Source organism: Sceloporus occidentalis, unplaced genomic scaffold (assembly GCF_023333645.1).
Source record: "Sceloporus occidentalis isolate IW3139 unplaced genomic scaffold, rSceOcc1.0.p SCAF_4, whole genome shotgun sequence".
Classification (NCBI taxonomy): domain Eukaryota; kingdom Metazoa; phylum Chordata; class Lepidosauria; order Squamata; family Phrynosomatidae; genus Sceloporus; species Sceloporus occidentalis.
The window spans coordinates 1,631,187-1,646,367 of record NW_028316984.1 but is presented as its reverse complement, the minus strand read 5'-3'; the positions used below and the strand labels follow the sequence as shown (position 1 = coordinate 1,646,367).

Sequence of the window (15,181 nt, the reverse complement as noted above, 5' to 3'; positions counted from 1 at the left end):
GGCTGACTGAAACTACATGTGAAAGGGATCTAGGAGTCCAAGTAGACCACAAGTTGAACATGAGTCAACAGTGTGATGCGGCAGCTAAAAAGGCCAATGCAATTTTAGGCTGCATCAATAAAAGTATAGTGTCTAGATCAAGAGAAGTAATAGTGCCACTGTATTCTGCTTTGGTCAGGCCCCACCTAGAATATTGTGTCCAGTTCTGGGCGCCACAATTCAGAAAGGACATTGAGAAACTGGAGCGTGTCCAAAGGAGGGCGACAAAAATGGTGAAGGGTCTGGAAACCATGCCCTATGAGGAACGCCTTAGGGAGCTGGGGATGTTTAGCCTGGAGAAAAGAAGGTTAAGAGGTGATATGATAGCGCTGTTTAAATATTTGAAAGGATGTCATATCAAGGAGGGAACAAGCTTGTTTTCTTCTGCTCCAGAGAACAGAACCCAGAACAATGGATGCAAGCTACAGGAAAAGAGATTCCACCTCAACATTAGGAGGAACTTCCTGACAGTAAGGGCTGTTCGACAGTGGAATGCACTCCCTCGGAGGGTGATAGAGTCTCCTTCCTTGGAGGTCTTTAAACAGAGGCTGGATGGCCATCTGTCAGGAATGCTTTGATTTGGATTTCCTGCATGGCAGGGGGTTGGACTGGATGGCCCTAGTGGTCTCTTCCAACTCTATGATTCTATGAACATATAAGCTTTCTTGAAAAGGGGCTTAAGGCCCAAGAAGAGAGAGAAGATGCCTGGATGTCTTGGATGATAACTAGAATGCAAGTGGAGAATCATAGAATCATAGAGATGAAAAAGATCACCTCTTGCCATGCAAGAATATGCTACTAAAGCACCTTAGATAATTGGTCATCCAACCTTTGTTTAAATACTTTCAAAGAAGAGTCCTCCACACTCCAAGACAAGTCTATTCCAATGTCAAATCCATTAGTTCATATACTAATCTTCAGAACAGCAGAAAATAAGCTTGCACAATTTTCTAATATCTAAAATAGTTTAAGATGGTTATCAAATCTTCTCTCAATCTTCTCTTGTCTAGGTTAAACATACCCAGCTCCCTAAGCTGTTGTTCAAAAGGCATGGTTTCCATCCCTTTTACCATGTTAGTCACCCTCCTCTGAACAACTTCCAGTTTGGCAGTATTCTTCTTGAACTACTCCACCTGAGGAAGTAGGCTCAAGTCTATGAAAGCTCATGCGACCAACATCTGCTTTTCACTTAGATGTTTATCACACTATACTCTTAAAGTGATGTTTCGAAGGACGGTATATAAATAAAGTTACTATTCCACTTTGACTCCTCTAGCTGCCTCCTGTTGCATTCTGGGATTGGCAGTTTTAAGGAGGGGTATTTAGAATTCTCAGGCAGAGAACTTCTCTGCCTGAGAATTCTAAATACCCCTCCTTAAAACTGCAAATCCCAGAATGCAACAGGAGGCAGCTAGAGGAGTCAAAGTGGAATAGTAGCACTTTGAGAGTATAGTGTGATAAACATCTTAGTCTCAAAAGTGCTGCAAAATCCCTTTGCATACTGATTTTAAACAGCTATGTCTGACTTCTTGAACTGTGATGCCCATAATTGGACACAATATTCAAGATAAGTTCTGACCAAAGCAAAATAGAGTGGTATTATTTCCCTCAATCTGGACACTACATTCCTTTTGATTCAGCCTAGAAATGCATTAGCTTCTTTGGTTGCCACACCTCAGTATGGCTCAAGTTTAACACTGAGAGTCTTAGATCTTTTTTACATGTACTTCTGCCAAGCCAAGAGGCCTTCATTCTTTATTTGTGCATATCATTTTTCCTGCTTAAATGCAGTAGTTGTTATATACCTTAAATTCAATTCTGACCTATGGCAACCTTATCATGCCAACATTTATTCAGAGGAGGTTTGCCATTGTCTTCCCCTTAGGGTGAGAAAGTGTGACTTGTCCAAGGTCACCCAGTATGTTTCCACAGCTCCCAGAGTCATAGACCAACACTCAAACCACTATACCATGCTAACCTTCTTAAATGATATATATGCCTGTTAAAATTCATTTCTAAATTTTGACCCAATTCTGCAATTTGTTAAGGTCATTTTGAATTCTGATCCTTTCTTCTGCGATATTAGCTATCTCTCCAAATATGGTGTCATCTACAACTTTTATATTCAATCACCCAAGTCATTATATTCCATCATCCAAGTCATTTACAAAGAAGTTGAACAAGGCTGGGCCCCATCACTCCTCTTCAACATGAAGACAAACGTAGTTTTTTATGGGTTTTTTGGGGTTATGAGGCCATGCTGCAGAAGAGTTTATTCCTGATGTCAGGAATAAACTCTTTAGAACACAGCCTATAGCCCCCAAAACCCACAAAAAACTATGGATGCTAGCTGTGAAAGCCTACAACTTCACATGAAGACAAACACTCTTTCAGACTGGTCTGTCAGCCAGTCAGAAATCTAATAGTAGCATTGTCTACCATACATTTTATCAGCTTGTCTGTTAAAAGAAAAAGCTTGTCCCCCATGATATACTACATCCACAGCATTCCCCTCATCTACCAATCCTGTAATTCTGTATAAAAAAGGAGAAACCCATGCTGACCCTTAGTAATTACAAGATACCTGCTCACAGACTGTCTAGAATAGAACTATCTCTGAATGCTGTGGTGAAGGTAACAAACTATTATACTTTTCTCCAATACATCAATGCGGTGGACAGTTCCTGAACAATTACGTTTTTCTCACTGTGGGATTTTTGAACAGGATTGCCTTAAAGATTGAGTTTTCATTTTTGAAATGTTTGTAGGTTGCAGTAGAGGACAATTTTCAGCCAGCATGTTTTCAGGGTGGCTTTCTAGCAACCACATGCCAGTGATGGGAGAGACACACACCCCACCGTATTTTTTTATTTACAGACACATGGCCATCCACACCCATTCATTTGCCTCATAAGCACACACAGATTGCTCTCATTCCCCACTTGCTTCAAAATCTCCCTTACTGGCTTCTCCCATGCTTTCTTGACCCTTTGACCTTTCTATACTCTGGCAGGTTTTCAACTGCCCTCTCCACCCTACTGGCTTACTTTTATCTGTCACCCTTCACCTGCTGCTCCAGCCCCAAAGAGGGGTAGGATGTGTGCACGTCTCAGTGGGTTTCTGAAGGTGTGTGTGCGAATGTGCTGTAATTACCAACTCCAGCTCTAGAGTAAGATCATTGATCATGGCAATGAAGATGTCAAATTCTCCTCTACACATGTCCATGTGCAATGAAACAGCAGGATGGATATTGTTTAAACTCTGAGTTTGCATAAAATACTTGGGGCAGGAGGGGATCGGGTCAAGGGAGGGGAAAAATAAACATTTCAGAGAGCAGGAAAAAACTTGTCAAACACTATGAAATAAATGACACGTTGAAAGTAAAAGAAGAAAGAAAATAACATTTTGTCAATTTATAAACTTATTCAAAGGCTGGTTGGAAAGGCTGTGTTTTTGCAATGCTTTAGTGCTGGGTCAACTTGTTTTCCGCCCCCAGTGTCACTGGACTGCAGCTTCTATCATTCCTAACCAACAGAGCCTAAGTTGCACTTCCACAATAACTGCAGGGCTGCAAATGACCACCCTTGTTGCAGTAAGAAGGGAGATTTATATGACTTGGCAGCAGACTGAAAGTTTTGGGCAAAGGAGAGAGAGAAGAATCTTAAGAGAAAGCCAAATTTTCTGCTCCTTCAACAGAATGGATGGACGCATTTGCTAATCTGCCAAAACTGAGGCAGTGATTTTTAACTTATTTGTTCCCCTCAAAAGAGAAGCATCATTCCTCATGGAAATCTTGTTTGTTGCAACCCTGTGTATGTGACATTTTTATATTTATGCCAGAAAATATCCAATACAACAATCTTAACAAAGAATGGCAGGACAGTGTTGGTGAATCTATCCGCTCTAAGATGCTATTGTTTTAAACACAACACTTGCTCCAAATAATGTGTTGTTTATGATGCCTCTTGCGTGCAACGCTTGTATATAACAGTTTTCTGCATAAATGTAATCAAATTCAAACTTCTGAAGATTTTTTGTTATTTTGTGATAGTTTCCAAAGAAGTAACTGTTAATCTTTTGTAGCATATAAAGGAAGAAGGAAAGGGGGGAGGGAGGGGAGGAGAAATGTGACAACACCATTAAGACTAACTGGTTTTTGTTTTTGCATGAGCACTAGCAGTAGCATTTACATTTCTATACCACTTAATAGTGAACTCAGCACTCTCTAAGCAGTTTATAATCTGTATAAGATCCAATTGCCTCCAACAAGCTGGGTACTAATCTTACTGACCTACAAAAGGATGGAAGGCTGAGTCAGCCTTGGAGCCCTGGGATTGATCTCACAATCTTGTGGCTGCAGTGCCAGCATTTAACCACTGCACCACCAGAACTCCTTGTGGATTTAAACCCACTTCTTTAGCTGCAGTGCCAAATGGTATTACAGCCTCAGGCATAAAACATCACTGTGTAAATAAGCTTTATGCCTGAGGCCTTAATACCACTTAGTACTGCATCCGAAGAAAAAGCTTATGCAAAAAATAAGTGCTGCCACATTTCCTTTCCTCCTTCCTTCCTCCTTTTTTGTTACTTTGTGTGGAATGTAACTCTAAGGAGCTAAGCACATGCAAAGATAGTACACAACTGTGTGGTTTTTCTGTGTAGTATATATATACACACTATACTTACATTTCCACATCCCACTGATAAAAAGAAACTCTGCTCTGGGCTGGACATGCATTGTGGTGCATGCTGGATGCATCAGGCTCTGCACCGATTCACTAGATCAGGACTGGGCAGAAGGTAGGTCTAGATATACTGGGAGATTTCTGGGTGGTTTGTAGCATGCCAGCAAGAATATCTGAGCGCCCAAAATAGCAGGAACCAAAAAGAAAAATAAACACCACCTAATTATACTGATGAGCATTAAGAAGACTTTGAGTAATCAGAAGTCAATTTGTGCATGAGCTCCACCCAGTTCTGGTGCCCAGAACACCAGAAATGTTCTTCATCAGTCTTGAGTTGATGAGTCTCTGGCTTCTAGTAAAAGACAAAGTAGATCCACAACTCTATCCACCCCACCCTTCAGCTCTGCATTTGGAGTCCACTAAAGAATAGAGATAGGAAAGTTAGTAGAAAAGAGTTGGTGTGTTTAATCAATTGTTAATAAACTTTAAAATAATCTAATCCTGTTACCTTTATATTAGAAGTTACATTTGTATTAGCTGTTACATTGCTGTGAAGTTAGCCATCTAAATTTACGTTTAATACCTGCATTAAAAGCTTTACCAGAATGAAGCTGAAAAATACCATCTATGATTTGGCTGCCATCATTGACAGTGGTGCGGAATCATGGAAGTTGCAACCCCAAAACATCTGGAGGCCACAAGTTACACTACATACAGCGGGCCTTTGGTGTCCACTGGGGTTTTGTTCCAGGACCCACTGTGAATAATAAAATCCACAGGTACTCAAGTCCCATTATATACAATGGTGTAATAAAATGATGTCCCTTATATAAATGGTAAAATCATGGTTTGTTTTTTGGATTTAAAAAATATATATTTTCAAGGTGTGAATGATGGAATCCATGGATATAGAAACCATGGATCCAGAGGGCCAGCTGTACTGTTCTTTTCACTTGAAGCTACTTCCTTGAATGGTTTATTTTCTCGGTTGTACAAATGCTTGTTGCACAAAAGCAGTTCATTATCACAGCAGTTTCCAGAATTCCCTTCCACTCTTGCCTCTGTCATGAACATCATCCTAACAAGCTGTGCTAGTATTTGTACAGTTGTTCTGCTTCAGAACATGTAGAACATATAGGGAGTTGCTTGACCAGTCTGAAAGTTTCCTGTGGAGGGTTCCCATTCAGGAACTTTGAGAGACGACAGGAACAGGTGGATCAGAGGTATGGTGCACTAGATCAGACTTCCATCCTGGCTTACATTTGTACTTCCTGCATCTCCAAAGAGATACCTGAAAAAACATAAATAAATGATCTCATGGTAGGTTTGACATTTTAACAATGTACCAAAATTAATCTGTTCATTAATTATGTTATCTCAGCAACCACAGATGCTCAAAAATACAACTGGCTGTACATTTATGAGTGAAGAAGATAGAATTTTTCCTTGTGCTTTTCTGCACGTAACTGTTCTCCCTTTGCGAAAACCTCTTTCATTGAGAGTTATCTGATGCACCTGGTTGTACCTCCCTATTTTCTGTATTCTTTTAACATTTTATTTTACAAAAAATCAGCCAAACAATTATTTATTACCAAAACAATTTTCTTGTAGAACACTAAAATATTCATAGAAGTCACTGATTTCAACTGTTTAGCCAGCTTGATTTAACTTACAATATTTATAAAAGATGTTTCAACATAAGCTCTCACTCTCTGAAAAGCTTCAGTTGAGCATTTTTATTGTGGACTTCTTACTTAAACTGTCTCCCTTACAGGATAAACTACATGATGTAGCTGAAAAGGAGATAAATTAAGATAAAGATGGCCAAATGCCATGGGCATGATCTATACCATGTAACAATTGTATCTGATCATGGTTGCCCTATCAAATTTTAATCAATGTAAGATAAATATAGAAGTGACCACATAAGTAATGTGAAAAATATTTTCCAAAGTGATGGGTGACAGAGAGCTATATAAAAACTTCAGTTAGTAATTTGAAATACGTTAGCCCCAAAATATGAGCCCTAAATTATTTTCTGTTCAGATTTTAATCCAAGCTGTAGAAGAATTTGCTCTAAAAATTTTCCCATTTACTAAATGGAGGCTGCAGCTACACTGCAGAATTAATGCAGTTTGACAGCGTTTTAACTGCCATGTCTCAAGGCTATGGGATTCTGGGATTTGTGGCTTTGTGAGATATTTAGCCTCTTCTGTCAGAGAGCTCTGGTGCCACAATAAACTAAAAATCCCAAGATTCCATAGGATGGAGCCATGGCAGTTAAAGTGGTGTCAAACTGCATTAATTATGCAGTGCAGCAGCGGCGTGAGAATCCACTTGTTGTGATGGGAAGCCAAAACGAGGAAGAAGTGCCTCTTCCCTCTCCTTCCTGTATACACAGCTAGAGGGGAGATATCTCCCTTGCTTCCTGTAGTTCATCACTGCAGCTGGAAAACTAGTTCCAGTAACATTCCAGCAAGTGAGGTGGGAGGAAAGGTGCGTCTCAGAGGATCCATGGAGAGAAGGGGGCTGGTTAAGGACTAGCTGGTTAGTCCTAACAGTTATAGATGTGCCATCAGCCTTTATCCTTTCTTTTCTCAAGAATTTACCTGCAGGCATAATTAACAGTCACCCGGAAAACAGGGAGAGCAGATATCAACTATATACGTACTATACTGTATATACAGTGGAACCTTATTATACGCGGGGGATCCGTTCCGGATCCCTCCGCGTATAAAAAAATCCGCCTATGCTCGAGCCCCATTGTTTCCAATGGGGCTCGTGCGTGGCGGTGCGGTGGCGCGCGAGGCGCAACGGGTGCGTGCGCCCATTCAATTGAATGGGACGCGCCGCCCCTTCCACCCCGCGCACGCTGGCGGCTTTGAGCGCCTATGCTCAAAGCCGCCTATAAAAAGACCGCGTATGCGGAGGCTCCACTGTACTCATGTAAAAGTATAGAAATTTTAGTCTAAAAATTGACCCAAAAAACCTTGGTCGACTTATCCATGGGTTAATGTAAGTATTGTACTTTAACCCTTTTTAAAATACAGGAACTATCCCCTGGTGAAAAGCAAGAGTATTATCTGTTCTGGAAGCACTTATCTCCCTCTACTCTCTTATCCATCCATTTAGTATGAGCACAAACAGTTATGCCTGTTGGAATTTTGTAAGTTTTTTGGCATCACTTTCTTTTGCTTGATCTTTCAGATCCTTTGTTACATGTCCCTAAGTTTTACCCTCAACTTATCCACGGGTCATATCAGAATCCATAATTTTGGCCCCAAAACTTGCCCTCGATTTATACATGAGATCGAGTTATAGTCGAGTATATATGGTAAGTGCCGTACTTTAATTCTTATTTTAATAAAGGAACCATCTCCTGGTGGAAGGCAAGAGTGTAATCTGCTTTTGGAAGCACTGATCCACCTCTACTCTCTCATCCATCCAGCCTTTAGTGTGAACACAAACAATTGTGCCTGCTGGAATTTTCTAAGTTCTTTGGTACCATTTTCCTTTCATGGTTTCAGCTTTATTCCGTTAGATCCTTTGTTACATGCCCCTGAGTTTTACCCTTGACTTATCCATGGGTCATATCAAAATCCATAATTTTGGCCCCAAAACCTACCCTTGATGTATACATGAGGTCGACTTAAACTCAAGTATATACGGTATATTACCTTTGTCCTGTTCTTCTTCCAGCCTGGCAGGATTCCAGTATTAAGCTCCTTGGAGAGATTGGTGATGCATCTAGGAGTGTACATTTCATTTGGGGGAAGGGGATAGTCCCTTGGGGATCAGAATGTGGGTAACCGGCAGGGATGTGTTGTGATGTTGGTAGCTACCATTATTGTTGGGACTTGGAACATGGCGGAAAGCAAACTCTAATACTGATTTCCCTGGAGAGAACAGAGAGTGAGTTTGGAGTGTGAGTGGGCCTGGTTTTTTCCTAGGACCATTTCCACAATTCAGCTGGGATGGTGTTGCAATGCCTGCCTCTGGGAGCATCTGTACTTGTTCCCTTGAGAGGTATGTATTTGAGCTGAATTGGCTCAGGATAATTCATACCTGTGCTGCCCTCTTGTCCTGCCCACATCAATACCTTGTTTTAGGTGCCTCCATGTTTGTCTTCTGCCATCCATGGATGGCACACCTACAAGGCTGGCAAAAGTGGAGTTTCCCTTCTGTGAACTACTGTGAAATGCTTGGAAGGTCATTAGCATGGAGGGAAATCATGTGGCTCTCCAGATGTTATAGGACTGCAACTCCCAACATTCCTCACCACTGGCTATGCAAAGTGGAGGGGCTGACAATTATAATCCTAAAGTAGCTGTAGGGCCATTTCCATCTTTCCCTGTCCCCTGATTTTTGTAGTGTTGTGCTTGATGAATTCTCCTTCCATATTCATAAACCTTATGAAAAATTAATATATCAGGACATTGTATATATTGTTGCACCTAACATGAATACACTTGTATAATTTCATTTGGAATGTTCTTGTATCTAGTTAGCTTAACAGTTTTCCCCAGGATTTCCTGTGGGATTGTGCTGTATTTAATTCATCTTTATTGCAATTGGTGTAAACTGATTATGCTAGCTCTTATATAATTGAAATTATCGTAATTGGTTGGTTTTTTGGGGGGAAATCTTGTTGGAAAAGATAGATTTGTCATTAAAAACAGCTTTCACAGTCTTTGTTTTCATTTTTCTGAAGAAAGTTTTAGGGTTTAGTGTTTAGTTTGCTGCAGTTTCAGCATACACTACTTGCTAACAAATTATGCAAAAATTTTTATTATGGCTTTAAAAACAGAGACGAGTCCAAGACTGCTTATTAGATCTATTAATTTTTTTGTGACTTGGCTAGAGTTATTAAGCACTTTGATAAAGAAATGTTTTACAATCTTACATTTCCACCCAGTGCTGCAGCTAGCAATTTAGACCCTGCACTTAATGGTTTGACAAGATGGGCTCTTGCTGTTGATAATAAGATGTATTCGTTCACTTGCAACACACATAAGGAGCATTTATCCCCTGATCATCCAGACTTTACAACTTGTACATAGCTGCTTTTCTAAAACATTTGAGGAAAATTATCAATATTATTAGATTTGCAGCTGTTTTCATATTATATTAAGATTTCTATTTATAAAATGAGTGACTGAAGCCATAGGTTGAAAGACATGTCCGATTCAGTGATCTTTATGACACCACCTATGTAGTGTGTGTATGTGCTTTTCAAATTGCCTGTCAACTTATGGTGACCCCATGAATTTCGTAAGTAATGATTTGCAATTTCTTGGGGCTGAAACAACGTCATTCCATATAGAGAGCAAGCATAGTGTAGTGGTTTGAATGTTGGACTATGAATCTGGAGATCAGATTCCACTTGAGCATAACAACCCATTGGGTGACCCTGGACAAGTCACACTCTCTCATCCTCAGAGAATGTCAGTGGCAAACTCCCTCTAAAGAAACTTCCCAAGAAGACCCTATGATAGGTTTGCCTTAGGGTCACCAGTAGTAAAAAAAAATGATTTAGAGGCATAAAAGAACAATATGAGAAGTGCACTAATCTTGTTAATTTACATATTAATGTTAAGTATGAGTTTTTTCCATACTTATTCCCCTTCTGTCCTTTGCTATGTTTACTTTATTTTCTTCAATTACTTTGACACCAGTAGCAACTTTCCATTGACTCCTCTGCCAGTCTTCTTCCTTCCTCATTTTTTTTTAAAAAACAGGATTTTAAATTACGTGCTTGTTTAAACTTTTAGTTTTTTTTATCTTTAGTCTTGCATGTTTTGGCTCAGTGCAACATGATATGGTGGACTAGCAGTCCTTCTTTGGTAATCAGCAGCAGGAAAATGCAGAATATAAATTAACAATAATACAAAAAGACAAGAAAAGCAAATGTCATGAAATGAAAAATTGCCCTTTTTATTTTTGTCCAAGCCCAGTGTTTCAGGTACTATTAAGACCGGTTCATTACTACTACATATTTATGTAAATGACACATGCATCTTAAGAGGCCAGAAGCTGTGACTAGTGACTGGTTCCAACCTCTTAGGATGCACGCATCATTTAAACGGCATAACTTCAAAGTGACCCGAAGCAGCTTTATTTTGGCCCATCTGTTCAGGCCCACAATTTCACAAAAACAGAAAATAGCCAAGGGGGAAGGAATTTTCTGAGAAAGGTGAGATTAGGAGTATACAATATTTTGTTTGGTAAAATGTTGTTGCTCTGAGCCTTCAAGTTGTTTCTGACTTAGGAGACCATAAACTGAACTGATCATGGGGTTTTCTGGGAGTGTGTGAGGTGCCCAAAGTCACCCAGTGGGTTTCCACAGCCAAGCAGGGAATCAAACCCTGATCTCTGCAGTCGTAGTCCAACGCTCAACCACTATGGCGCGTTACAGACCACTGAATTGCAGCAGTCTGCTGCCGGCGCCACTTGCAGCGTCCAGGAGCCGCAGCTTCTAAACTGCGGGACTCCTAGATGCTGCGAGGAAGGAGCGCGGAAATCACACTCCTTCCTGGACCCCGGAAGTGGCGCCGCAAAGCGCAAGGCGCGCTTTCACAGCATCACTTCCGCCGCGATACATCTGGACGCTAGGCGTCCAAGACGTCAAAATGGTGACGGCCGTGTGGAACCACCGCCGCCTTTTGTTACAGACAGAGTCTGTAACAGGAGTAGGGGTGTCTAGAAGAGACGCCTCTTTTTTAAACTGGGACGTCCTAAGGACGTCCAAAATGGTGGTCTGTAACCCGCCTATACCATGTTGGTTCTCCTTGGTAAAATGTAGGGGTGGCTATATTAGGTATGGCCCTCCACTCATGAGAGGATGGGGCTGGATAGCAAATTACAAGACTTGTGAGAGACTGAGTGATGTGAGGAGAGGGGTGAGGTGGTAGCACAGCTGTAACACTGCCATTTTCTTACTGCCTTTCTGCCAGGACAGCTTTCCTGTCTATCTTCAACACCCAAGTCACCCAGCCACAGCCTATGATGAGATGTCTGACCATCTCCTTCACTCACTGACTAGCCACTCTCCATTTAAGCTGTCAGGGAAGATTGTTTGTGTGTCTACTGTGGCCTTCCTCCTTTGATGCTATTCAGGAGCATGTTGAGGAATCCTCTGTTGAAAGTAATGGATGTGGGTCTCTATGTTTTGTAACAGGTCTTAATAGTGCCACTGTTCCACCATGTGTGAAAAGATATGCTTGTGCCATGACAAATTTTCGTCTAGCACATGTGTGTGTGCCTTTTCGAGTCACCTATTGACCTATGGTGACCCCATTAATTTCATAGGGTTTACTTAGGCAAGAAACGCAGAGGTGGTTTTACCAATTCCTTCCTCTGAAATATACCAACAGCACCTGGTATTCCTTGGTCTACCATGCAAGAACAAGCAAGATGTGGCCCTGCTTAGCTTCCAAGATCAGACTATGATCTGGTGCCTTTAGGGTATTTCATTCAGTGATATATGTAGCCAGGTTTTTGTGGATTTAAGTCTAACCACTGAATTAATTTCAGGATGATTTTGTTATGGCAATGATTAATTTGAAGCCTGTGTAGTGGTATTTTTTTTTAATTGATTCTCAGTTATTTGACACTTTAGTATACCTCCAAGAGTTGTTTTTGCTGTTCTTTTATCATAATTCTGACACACACACACACACACACATACACACACACACACTAATATACCTTTTTAATCTGTATTACATTATATCATAACATAGTTTTTATTATTAGGATTTGAATTGATTTTGCATTTAGATTTTGAGATACAGATATTCAGTGGCAAATATGCAATCTAAGATTTAGTCTCCCAAGCCACATTTTGACTCTTAATTTTACATCTGTATCAAGGGATAATATTGCTGCTGGCACTACCCACTTTACTGTCCAAAGAGGATATCTCTCACCACTGAACCGTCATTAAAAAAACAAAAACTCTCTTAGCACAAAAGACAGGTCTGAGTCAACATCCCAGAGGTTTCCTGCCAGCTTTTTGTTTGTGTCTTGCTTTGGAATACAGGATGTACTATTTAAATAAATTAGACCTCTCTAATATAAAATTCCATGTGCTGCTACCCCATGAGATTTAGGCAGGCAGTCTAGGAAACAAGCAGCTGCACAATCACAAAGACTGAAATCTGTGGGACATTAAAAACTTCCTGCAAACTGGAGTGGGGAGAAGGGAGAATGACCATGACCCTGACCTAAATATAAAATTCAAAGTATCATACCCTTGGGCCTCATTATTTTCTTATTCGTCTTGGTTCTAAAATTGGGGATAGTCCTTTAAAATGCAGTCTTAAAGAAGTGGTGTGTGTGTGGTGTGTGTGTGTGAAATATTGAATAGTGCTGTAATACAGTGCTACAACGGAATCCAAGCAGTGACATCCCCACCTCTGGTGACACCTGGTGCTGGTGTGTGTGTGTTGATGTGGGGTGGTAGTGGCCAAAAGGGTACACTCAGCCCTCTCCGTTGCTGTGGTGGCAGAGGTCTCCTTGCAAGGACGCCTTCATTTCTGCATCAACCCTAAGGCAAACCTTTCATAGGGTTTTCTTGGCAAGTTTCTTCAGAGGTGGCTTGCCATTGCCATCTTCTGAGCTGTGAGAGTGTGACTTGCCTAGAGACACCCAGTGGGATTTTATGCTCAAGCAGGGAATCGAACCCTGAGCCCCAGAGTTATAGTCCAATGTTCAAATCGCTACTCCATGCTGGCTCTCATAGTACTGGATGGCCCTTGCGGTCTCTTCCAACTCTATGATTCTATGATAGTACAAGAAAATAATGACTCCAGATGATTTACATTAGTTTAAAAATGTAAGACATCAAAAATGAAGACATCAAAATTGTTAACAGATTTTCTAAACCTTGGCTCAGCCATTAATAAAAATGTAGACTGTAGTCAAGAAACCAGAAAATGGTTAAGTCCTCAAAAGGCACCAATGAAGAAATAGATATGGTCCTTGAGATAAATCATTAAATACCAAAGTCAGAAGCATCCATGTCATCGCATTTCTACATACAGAAAGCTGGACAATTTTTTTTAAAAAACTGTCAGAAGTAAACTCAGGCTGAAAGAGCATTCTGTGTAAACCATGGACTGCTAAAAAGACAAATTAATGGGGCAAATAAAGTCTGAATCCTCATAGATGCCAAAGTGAAAGTGAGACTATTGTACTTTGGGCACATCATGAGATAATAAGACTTACTCTTTGTCTCACATATTAAAAATAACACCAATGCTTCCACATTCTTTATTTTTCATTTTTGCTAATGCCAGTGGTGCCATTAGGGGTATATGGGAGATGCGGACCCCACCAGGTCACATGCTAAAGGGTGTGTGACACCACTGCTCTCCAGACATGCACCTTTTGGCAGTGATGGTCTGTGGCATTTGCCTGTGTCCCTTTAAAATGCTGAAAAGATGAGGTGAGTGGGGTGAGGCTCCATAGAAGGAGAAAGGAGAGACCCCATTTTTTTTATATTTTAAAGTTTTTTTTAATTAAAATATTTTTTAATTATTCTTTTAATTTTTTTTAAAAAACATCACATTTTACTAAATGTTCACTTTTACCACATGGAACTATGTACATGTAAATACACTTAGGCTGTGTGTATGATATTGTCATTTAAAGGCATAATTTTAATTTTGCTAGTTTAAGTCACAACTATTGCCATTACATTCACTGATATATGAGAATTAGGATTTATTCCTAAGGATACTGTATGGTGTGGGATAGGAGGAGATCAGAGGTGGTGGTGGTGGTGGTGGTGGTGGGTTTACACCATGAGTTACCACACCAGATGACACAAACCTAAGCAACACCACTAGCTAACGCAGCTCTTTATGGGTCTAATTTACGGAGCCTATGCTACAAGCTGGCTTCAGGTGTCTCTTAGACAGCTGCCCCTTTCTTGACAAGGACGGTTAATACTACAACAATGAAGCCAGTTTGGTATAGTGAATATAGGACTAAGGCCTAGTATGAACTGTGGGAAGCGTCGTCGTGGCGCTGATTCTAGAGTTTGGGAACATGCACCAACCGCATGCTCTGGAACCCTAGTCTGTACGGACGCCATCATCATGGCGGCCTGCCATCCACATGGGGGCTGCCATGATGACACAAGCGCGGCGCAGCATCCAGATGTCACTGGCATCATGGAGGCGCCCCTTCCTGTTTGCAACGCTGCAAAAATGAAGCTGCTTTAGACAGCTTCTTTTTGGCGGTGCATCTGTGCTGCAGCATGTGGATGCTGCAGCACAGACACGGGGCTTACAGGGGCCAATGACACCAAAGAGTAGGGTTCAAATTCCTGCTCAGCTGTTTAAAATCTCTGGGTGGTCCTGGGCAGGTGACACTCTCAGGTTGGTGCCACACTGCAGAAATAAAGCAGTTTGACACCACTTTAACTGTCCTGGCTCCATCCTATGGAATCC

The 15,181-nt window shown here is 40.9% G+C and overlaps 1 protein-coding gene across 1 annotated transcript in view; it reads left to right on the top strand.

Moving 5' to 3' along the window:
* LOC149313402 (uncharacterized) overlaps positions 1–15,181 on the top strand; it is a 162,781-nt gene that overhangs the window by 8,214 nt on the left and 139,386 nt on the right. The gene's annotated exons all lie outside the window — the stretch shown is intronic.